Source organism: Pan paniscus, chromosome 20 (genome assembly GCF_029289425.2).
Source record: "Pan paniscus chromosome 20, NHGRI_mPanPan1-v2.0_pri, whole genome shotgun sequence".
NCBI classification, from domain to species: domain Eukaryota; kingdom Metazoa; phylum Chordata; class Mammalia; order Primates; family Hominidae; genus Pan; species Pan paniscus.
In genome coordinates this window covers 62,396,400-62,406,123 of record NC_073269.2, presented here as the reverse complement: position 1 = coordinate 62,406,123, position 9,724 = coordinate 62,396,400, and the positions used below count along the sequence as shown (strand labels likewise).

Below are 9,724 nucleotides of genomic sequence, written 5' to 3'. Positions count from 1 at the left end.
TAGTGCGTGTGAAGCACTTGGAGGCGCACAATGTATTTTCATCACTTCAGAAAGGAGGAAACTGAGGCCATGGCACCTGAAGCGCAGCACTGTCTGTCCAGTAACTAAGGAACCCGGGGTCTCTGTCCAGTAACTAAGGCACCTGGACTCGGGCCACTGGGAGGTGCCGCGGCAGAGAAGGGGTTACCATGATAGAGACGGTAGGAGGACCCGGGGTGGCACGAGCGTCCCTCTCCACCACTTCACTCTCCTCACGGCGGGCCCGGGGACCCGGCCGCGCAGGCGCGAGGAGCCCGGGTTGTGGGGGGGCACCGCCCTAGACACCCGGAAGTCTCCGCCTAACGGGCCCAGCCCGCACCTCCTGTCCGGGAAGGGGGCGGGGCCGAAGCCCCTCGGCGCGGGGCGCCATAGAGCATGGACGGAGGACCTGCGTCCTAGACACTTCCGGAAGTGGCTCCCTCAGGCGCCCGCCGGGCACCATAGAGCTGGGGGCGGCGGCCGGGATAGCGGACTCGCCTTCCTAGAGCGGCGAGGACAGGGTGGCGGCCCGGGGGGCAGGGAGTAGGGAGACGGGGGGAGCGGCGCGGGCGGAAGCGGCCGGGAAGGTCACTTCCGGCCTGGGCGCCCGTCCCCCTGACCCCAGGGTCTGAGTCGCCGCTGCCGCCGCTGCCACCATCCGCGAGGCAGGAGAGAGGAGGAGGAGTGCGGCGCGGCGGCCCCGGGACCAAGGAGGTGAGGGGCGGGGGCGGGGGCCGTGCGCTGGGGGCCAGGTGGGCGCGCGCTTCGGGAAGCTCGGCTTGGGCTGGGGGTGGGTGGGGAGACTGGAGGGCGAGCGCGACTGGGCGGCGGGCGCGCGTGCGCGCTGCTGGGGGGGCGTGAGTGGGCGCGCGGCCGGGGTGACGCGGGCGGGGGGAGTGCGCGTGCGCGCCGAAGAGCTGTGGGAGGGGACGCGCGCCCGGGCGGCCCGCGGGCGGCGAGCGGGGCTGGAGGGGGGTGCGCGTGCGCGGGTCCGGGGCGCGCGCGTGCGCGTGGCGGGGGCAGGAGCAGGGGCCTCGGTGGGGGTCCCTCTGCTGCGGGCCGTCGGGGGTGGGGCCGCTGTCCGTCCCCCCGAAGTTCCAACTCCGCCGGTCGTGGCCGGAAGTGGTGGCGACTTCGGGGGGAAGTTGAGGCCCAGGTGGGGGAAGGGGCCGCGCGGGCTGGGCTGGCCTGGCCGGATACCGCGGCCCCGAGGGCACGGTCTCAGCCCTCGGCCCCCCCAGCCCTTCCTTCCCCTTTTGGAGTCAGCCCGGGTCCCGTTGCTGCCCCGGGCGGGCTGCGCGTGGCCTTTGATCAGGCGGGTAATTACGGGGATTCTGGCCGGCAGGAGGCCCATTCATTCGTCCTTGCTCGGCAGGCGGGGAGGAAGCGCGTCCCCAGGGGGGGAAGTGACTGGGCCAAGGTCAGCCACCGCGTGGCCCACGGGGCAGGGCGAAGGCGGGGACTGGATCGGGTGGCGACTCCTGAGGCCTCCCTCCCCTGTGCCGAGTGGATCAGAGTGGAGCCCCGCCCTCCTGACACCCCACCCCGACCCCCAGTCCAGGGAGGTGACCCCAGTTCATGTGGATGAGTGCTCTGGGACCTGCAGAGTCACACAGAAAAGTGACCCACAGACACAGAAGGCAGGAGTGAGTGGAGGCAGAAGTTTTTCCAGTGCCAGGCCCTGTGCCGGGCGCTAGAGACAGGGAGCAGGGAGATGAACAAGGGCTTGGAGTCTGGGTGGAAGGCAGAGACTGAGACCCCGGCGACAGAGTCGCCATCCAAGGTGACCAGACCCCTGATCGAGAGGTCTGGGGGCTGTGGGAGCCAGGGAGGCATTTTGACCCAGCCCAGTCCGGGGGATGGTCAGGGCTTTAGGGAAGGAATGACTTGGTCTGCTTTTTGCGGTTTCCTGGTCCCAGGTCCCATGTTGGGCAGTGCTTAGAATCCATCTGGGGATCCGATTGACCCCAGCGCCGGGAAGCACAGTTGCGTTGATCCTGGCTTAGCTCCTCTGAAGACTGTAAGCCTCTTTGGCTAAACGCTGCTGACATTCACCTGCCTGCCTCTGCGCAGTCCCTGTGGTCCTCCGGCCACGCACGGCCTCAGAGAACATCCAGATCAGATTCCTGCTTGCTTATCTCACGTCTTATCCATCCATCCGGGCACCCGGCCTGGCCCCTCCCTGGTGCACTGCCAGAGTGCATGCAGGCACTGGGTTGTATTTCCCAAGAGCTCTGGGACTGGGCAGGCCTGGGTTCAAGTCCCAGCCCCACCACTCACCTTCGTGGCCTTAGACGAGTAACTTCAGTGCCTTACTTTCCACCAGGACAGAGTGGGAGTGGTAATAATAGTATTGACTTCAGCGGGAAGGCTCTTAATGCTTTCATTTTAGAGCCAGAGCAGACCTCAACAGATGGGTGTAAAGTAAATGGAAAGGGCTCTGGAGCCAGGCCCTTTCCTGGGCCTTGGCCTTGGCACTGTCTCTTCCACTTCTGTGACCTTGGACATGTCACTTCCCTTTTCCCAGGTTCAATTTCCCTTCAGTTGTCTAAAAACGAGAGCAAGTTCACAATTCTCTGAGTAAATGTAATCCATCCAGGCGGCTGCACAGGCCAGGCCCTGTGCTGGGCATGAGGTCACACATGGTCTTGGCACAGCACTGTCCTGTGAGGGCCCAGATGAGGTGCCTGGCCCAGCCTGGGTGAAGAGAGGGATCTCAAGGCCCCTTCTGTGCAAGCACAAGGTAGAGTGGTGCTCCGTGCTGGGCAGCCTGGCAGGAATCATACAGTCCCTGTCCCAGAGCAGCTGAGACCCATTCACACTGGGCAGAGGGGTGGGGAGATTTGCCAGAGTGCTCTCGGGAGCTCTGACCTTGAGGGAGGGGTGTGTGGTGCAGGGGAGGTATTGTGTCTTGAAAGATAGAGAGGAAGGATTGGCTACCAGGAACCTGGTACTTAAGGGAGGATGACAATGGGCTCTGGGCAGGGCATGGCAGGGGTCACAGCTCCAGGCCACCAGCAACTGCCTGGCTGCCCTGGGAGGTCTTTTGTTACTAGGCATACACAGCTCTCAGGACACCCATCCTCAGACATGTTTCACAGGCCTTTCCAAACCTCGTTCATGTGTCCTCTGGTGCATCCTGAGGCCTCCAGCCTAGTGAGGACTGTGCCAGGTGCCGGGGCCTCTGTGGTGTGAGAAACTGCAGATTCGACAACACTTGCTGGTGCACACTTTGCAGGAACCTGGCCCAGTGCCTGGTCCTCACTGTCCTAAATTCTCAAGGCTCTGGGATGGAGGTGGTCACCTCCATTTTAGGGGTATGGGATGGAGGCTCTGGATGGCACTTGTTAGCCCAAGGCCCCCAGCAGCTTCAGAACCTGTGTCTACTGCGATTCCAGAGCCCAGACCCTTGACCATCATGACCGCCCCCTTCTGCCCCCAGGTTGGGGTCTAGGGGGACAAAGGCTGTTCCGAAGTCCTCTAGGTGTTAGTCATTGGCTTGGAGACGCTGGACTCCCTGCCTAGTGGGGTGTACTGTCCATGAGGACTCCTACACGCAGGGCTGCTGGCTGGTTCAGGGGAACCCCAGCATAGTGGGAGAAGCACAAGTGGCTCGGAAGTTGAGTGCTGAGATCCATGCAACCCCCAAGGAGGCCTCACTCACCCAGCATCAGGGAGAGCAAGGCAGGTGTGGAGTTCGAGCAGCAACACCACCAGTGTCAGTGGCCCCGTCCCAGGAGCCCAGAGCTGTCACCTTACAGCTGCAGAGAAACCAGCCCAAGCTCTGAGCCCAGGTGGGGCGGCCCCGGGCCTGTCTGTTCCTGCAAGGGACCTGGCAACTTGAGGCTGTCCTTCGTGAAGTTTTCCTGGTTCCGTCTCTGCCGTGGCCTGAACCTTCTCCCTTTGGGCTCACAGAGTGTGGACGTCTCTCTTGTGCTAAATGGGGGTCCCATCTGGCCCCCCTGTTTCGAGGCCTTGCAGTGGCTAATGCTGGGACCCAGAGATGCATCAGAAGTGGTCCTTGCCTCAGCCCAGGGTCCAGCCAGTCAGAGCCATGGATTCCTGAGGCTGCTGTGTGCAGGGTCTTTGCTGGAAATAGCCCCGCCCTCAAGTGCACAGTCTGCTGGATGCACTGTGGGGCTGATGGGGACCTATAGTAGGTGTCGCAGAGGTGAGTAAGACACGGATCCCCCTGTGGGACACAGGACCATCCTCAATGGTGGACGTTAAAGGGGACAAATGCCGTTGTCCAAGAGTTAGAAGGAAGCAAGCTGTCTTTGGCAGCCGGCTGACTCAGGTGTGGCTCCAGCCTCCTACGTTGTGGCTCTGTGACATTGCTCCAGCCACTCCACTAGTGGAAGCCTCGCTGTGGCTCTGTGATATTGTACTAGCCACTCCGCTTGTGGAAGCCTTGCTGTGGCTCTGTGAGATTGTACTAGCCACTCCGCTTGTGGAAGCCTCGCTGTGGCTCTGTGATACTGTACTAGCCACTCTGCTTGTGGAAGCCTCAGTTTCCTTGTCTATACAACAGGGACCACAGTGATAGGCCGTGTTTACTGGGCGTCTCCACGGCTTTTGGGTGAGCACTTGACACACATCGTCTCATTTAATCAGGAGTGACGGGTGGCCCAAGCGCCTTGCCCAGGTCATGTGGCTGGTTCCTGGGAGGCCAGATCCCACCCTGCCCTGCCCAGAGCGGCTGTCCTCTTGTCCCTGCGCTGGCCTCATGGCCTCGCACTGTCTCCCACTGATTGTGGGGCCCAGGATCAGAGCTTATGTGCTTAGGGCACCCTGCACCCAGGACCTGGGATTTAATCCGTGCTTGATGAGTGTGATCTTTTGTCGCTGGATAAGAGAGGATAGAGCTGAGGGAAGGGAGCAGTCTGGGAAAGCTTCCTCGGGGAGGTGCTGTTGATGCTGAGCCGTGGCAGATGGGCTAAGCAGATGTATACTGAGAGGGCAGGTGAGGTGGGAGGAAGGGACTGTGCAAAGGCCCGGGGGGAGAATCCACACCATCTGGAAAATGGCCAGCGTGCCCTGTTGGCCCAGCAGAGGGGTCACAGAATGTAAGGTGGTCCGTAGGTGTGGTTTTGTGTGTGTGTATGTCTTTTTTTTTTTAATATAAAGGCTTTATTTTTAGTGTTTTATTTCATATATATATATATTTTAAGAGATAGGATCTTGCTGAGTTGCCCAGGCTGGTCTCAAACTCCTGGGCTTAATTGATCCTGCCTCCTCAGCCACCTGAGTGGTGACCAGGGGCTTTATTTATTTATTTATTTATTTTGAGACAGAATCTCGCTCTGTCGCCCAGGCTGGAGTGCAGTGGCATGATCTTGGCTCACTGCAAGCTCCACCTCCTGGGTTTACGCCATTCTCCTGCCTCAGCCTCCCCAGTAGCTGGGACTACAGGTGCCCGCAACCACGCCTGGCTAATTTTTTGTATTTTTTAGTAGAGATGGGGTTTCACCGTGTTAGCCAGGATGGTCTCGATCTCCTGACCTCGTGATCCGCCCACCTCGGCCTCCCAGAGTGCTGGGATTACAGGTGTGAGCCACCGCGCCCGGCCAGGGGCTTTATTTTTTTTTTAGGGCAGTTTTAGGTTCGCAACAAAATTGAGAGGAAGATGCACAGATTTCCCATATCCGCCTGCACCCTCGCCCGACACAGCCCCCCCACTGTCAACTCCCACTCCAGGGCAGCGCGTTTTGTGACAATGTATGAACCTACACGGACACCTGATGATCACCCAGAGTCCGTAGTGTACTTTGTAGGTGTGTGGGGCTTTTGGCCTGAAGACTGTTTTGTCTTTTAAACAATTCTCAGTTACTCGGCTGCCCTAAGACCCGGAAGGCTTCGCATAAGGATCTGAAGATCTGCAGGCACCAAGTCCTGCCGGCTGTGCCCCGCTGTCCCCACAACACACTGCACCCTGACAGTAGATGAAGTCCCTCTCTCTCGCCCTCTCGGAAAGTAGTTGAGTGTGGTGGCTGGGGCCGTGAGCTGTCTCTGCTGTGGCTGTGCTGGTGCCCCCGAGGAAGACGGCTCTGACGGGGTGGGTGTGGGTGGTGCGGGTGGGAGGCCTGCGGGAAACCTTTGGGAGGCTGCTGCGCGAGTCCAGGTGTGAAGTGGCTGGAAAAGAATAGAGCAGCGACCATCCTGGCTAACATGGTGAAACCCCGTCTCTACTGAAAATACAAAAAATTAGCCGGGCGTGGTGGCGGGCGCCTGTAGTCCCAGCTACTTGGGAGGCTGAGGCAGGAGAATGGCGTGAACCCGGGAGGCGGAGCTTGCAGTGAGCCGAGATCGCGCCACCACACTCCAGCCTGGGCGACACAGCGAGACTCCATCTCAAAAAAAAAAAAAAAAGAGCAGCGAAATCAACGCGCCGCGGCCGGCCTCTAGAGGAGAGGGAGAGGGGCCAGGGACAACGGCTTCCCTCTGCGTCCTGAACCCCGCCGGAGGGACGTCGTGCAGGCTGTGCTCTAGGAGAATGTGACCTGCCAAAACCGGCTCAGACGAGAGGGAAGGTCTCTGCAGACCAGTCACTGTAGAATGAACAGGAAAGGGTGTGTAGAGCTTTCCCCACCACCCTCAGGGAGGGCAGGCCTGGGATCTCCGTGGTGTCACAGAGATGTCCCGGGGCTGAGGAAATGAGGGCCCCATGCAAGATGCCGGGTAGATGTCACCCCACCTAGCCTGCAGATCCAGGCGGAGGTGCAGGAGGGAACAAGAATGAGGTTTTCAGGCCAGGAGTGAGGGAGTGAAGTGGCCACAGAAAAGGGCAGTGAAAGAGCTGGTGGGGGAGTGGAGGGGTGGCGCTTGGGCTTCTCGAGCTGGGAGCAGAGTGGGAAGGCGAGCAGGAGAGGGCTCTGCGGCGGGGCCGGGCAGCAGTGTTGGTTCCGGAAGCAGCCATGGGCACCAGGGCAGCAGGTGCTGGACACCCCTGGCACCTGCCCTCAGGAAGCATTGTGCCCAGGAGCAGATGCAGAGTCCCAGGAAGGAAATAGCAATAGAAGTGATATCACCACGCTTGTGACATGGTGACAGAAGGTGCTGACCAGCCAGGAAGTCAGCCCTGCCATGGGAAAGGTGGGGTGTGGGCCTCAGGGAGAAGCTGACATTTGAGCAGACCCTTGAAAGGTGAGACTGAGCCAGGCAGGTGGAGGAGTGAGCCCGGCCCCTCAGAGAGAAAGACCAGGCCTGGCCGGGGCAGGTGGAGGAATGAGCCCGGCCCCTCAGACAGAGAGACCAGGCCTGGCCAGGGCAGGTGGAGGAGTGGGGCTGGCCCCTCAGAGAGAGAGAACCAGGCCTGGCCGGGGCAAGTGGAGGAGTGGGGCCGGTCCTTCAGGGTGAAAGACTGGGCCTGGCCAGGACTGAGCCTGTCGGTGCGTCAGGAGCAGTACACTGCACAGCGAGATCCGGGCCAGCTGGAAGGGAGGGGGTTTGCAGAGGTGCCGGAGCCAGATGGAACCCTGTGGTGCCTGGGGAGGAACTTGGATTTTGGATTGAGGGGCAGCCAGCACGTGCAGTGGCAGCAGTTTGGGCAAGGAGGTGATGAACTGAGTTGCTTTTTGTTGAGAACAGTTTTATTATGATATGATTCCCATAGTGTACAATTTGCCCTTTTAAAGTACACAGTTCAGCGCTTGTAGTCCCAGCTACTCGGGAGGCAGAGGCAGGAGAATCCCTTGAACCTGGGAGGCGAAGGTTGCAGTGAGCCGAGATGGTGCGATTGCACTCCAGCCTGGGCGAGAAAGCGAGACTCTGTTTCAATAAATAAATAAATAATATACAGTTCAGTAAGGTTTTTAGTGTATTCACTGATTTACGCAGCCATCACCACAGTCGATTTTAGAACCCGTTCTTCATCCCAAAAGAAACGCCGTGCATCTTCAGCAGTCCCTCCCTCCCTGCCTCCCTGCGTCCCAGTCCCTCCCTCCCTGCGTCCCTGCGTCCCGGTTCCTGGGAAGTGCTGATCTGCTTTCTTTCCCGGGGTGTGCCTCTTGTGGGCAGGCGTATAAATAGAATCGTGCTGTTCTGCATCGGGCTTGTTTTACCAAGCGTGCCGTGTTCGAGGGTCATCCCTGTCACAGCTGAACTTCACACCTGGTTATGGTCGTGTTCCATTATGGTCATGGATGGACCACAATTAGTTCATCCATATGGACATTTGGGTTGTCTCTACATTTTGGCTGTTATGCCTGATGCTTCTGTGAACATTCGTGTGCAGATTTTTGCGTGGACGGACGCATGTTTTCTCTCGGGTCTATACTAAGGAGTGGAATTGCGGGTTCTTATGGGAGTTCTGGGCTTAACCTTTTGAGGAACTAACTGCCAGGTGTTTCCCATGGCGGCCGCACCAGCAATGGGGGTCTCCCCACTTCTCCTGGTCCTCACCAGCACTTGTTTTCTGAGGCCGGCAGTGGGTGTGAGGTGCTGCCTCCCTGTGGGTTTGGTCTGCCTCTCCCAGACGGCTCATGAGGACACCCTTGCATGTGCCTATCTGATATTTGTCTTTCTTTGGAGGAATGCTTTCTCGGATCCTTTGCCCGGGTTCTAATTGGGTTGTTTGAACTGAGTGACTTCAGGAAGATGAGTTGGTGTGTGGTGTGAGGAGGGCACTTCCAAGAGGCAGGGTGGGAGCCAGGATCGTGGTGGGAGGGAGCGAAAGCCCCAAGGGAAGGGGAATGGGGAGAAGAGAGGGTGGGAGGGAGGAAAGGGCCAGAGCCCTCCGTGCTGGAGGGGGTGGGGTGGGGGGGACGGCTGGTCTGGGCACCCCAGAGCTCCTCCCCCGCCCCACAAAGGCAGGGCCACATGGGGTGCACGGTGGCTCCAAAGAGGTTGTGGAGTCAGGCTGAGAAGGAGCCACAGGATTTGGTGAAAAGTCAGAGAGGGTGTTTGTTAGCCCAGTGGTTAGAGGATGACTTGGGGGGAAGGAAAGGAGGTGGCTGCTCCAGGCTGCAAGTAGAGGGGAAGGAATAAGAGACTAGGGGGAGGAAGAAAGCAGGTGGGTGCCAGAGAAGTTTCTGGGCAGGGGGGGCCACGGAGGGCCAGGAGGAGTTGCTTCCGAGAGTGCGGGGGAGGAGGAGGTGAGATTGGCAGCAGAAGAAAGGGGATAATTGGCAGGCAGGCCTCCAGAGGGGTGGGCGGGACTTAATAACAACAATAATAACAATCATTTGTGCTAATTGGATCTCTCAAGGGCTGGGGCGAGGGGAACGCACCCCTGCCCGTGCTCCAGGTGCTTCCTCTCTGCAGCGGAGGTCAGAGCCAGGTGCGTGAGCACCTGCAGAGGCTGGGAGAGCCTGAGACCCCGACTGAGAAACGGAGGCTGGTAAGGGAGGCCGGGACCCTCGTTTCCGAAGATGTGCAATTCCCAGCCTTCTGGTAGATTCCTTGAATAGCCCAGGGTTTTCTTGAGAGCAAGTGGGGGGCCTTCTCCTAGGGAGCTGGCCTGGACCCTGAGAGCTGGGTCAGGAGCTGCCTCAGGCCCCTGCAGCTCCTGGTGCCCCCGCCTCTCCCATCGTTCACCTCTGCGGGTGAGGGTCCCATACCCCCGCCATGAGGTCCTGGGGGTAGGGCCTGATGGATTAGGACACAGGCTTCAGCAGGGGCTGAGAGCATGCCTGGAGGGACGGGAGAAGAAGAGAACTGGGGAGCATTGAGTGAACACCCGTCTTAACCCTGATGAGTCCTCAGAAGC

At 59.7% G+C, this 9,724-nt stretch overlaps 1 protein-coding gene across 1 annotated transcript in view; it reads left to right on the top strand.

Moving 5' to 3' along the window:
- The first annotated feature begins 291 nt into the window (after positions 1-291).
- Positions 292-9,724, top strand: part of ZNF787 (zinc finger protein 787) — a 34,790-nt gene continuing 25,357 nt past the window's right edge. The window contains exon 1 of the mRNA XM_034944471.3: positions 292-732. The gene's annotated coding sequence lies outside the window, so the exon portion shown is untranslated. The remainder of the gene's footprint in view (positions 733-9,724) is intronic.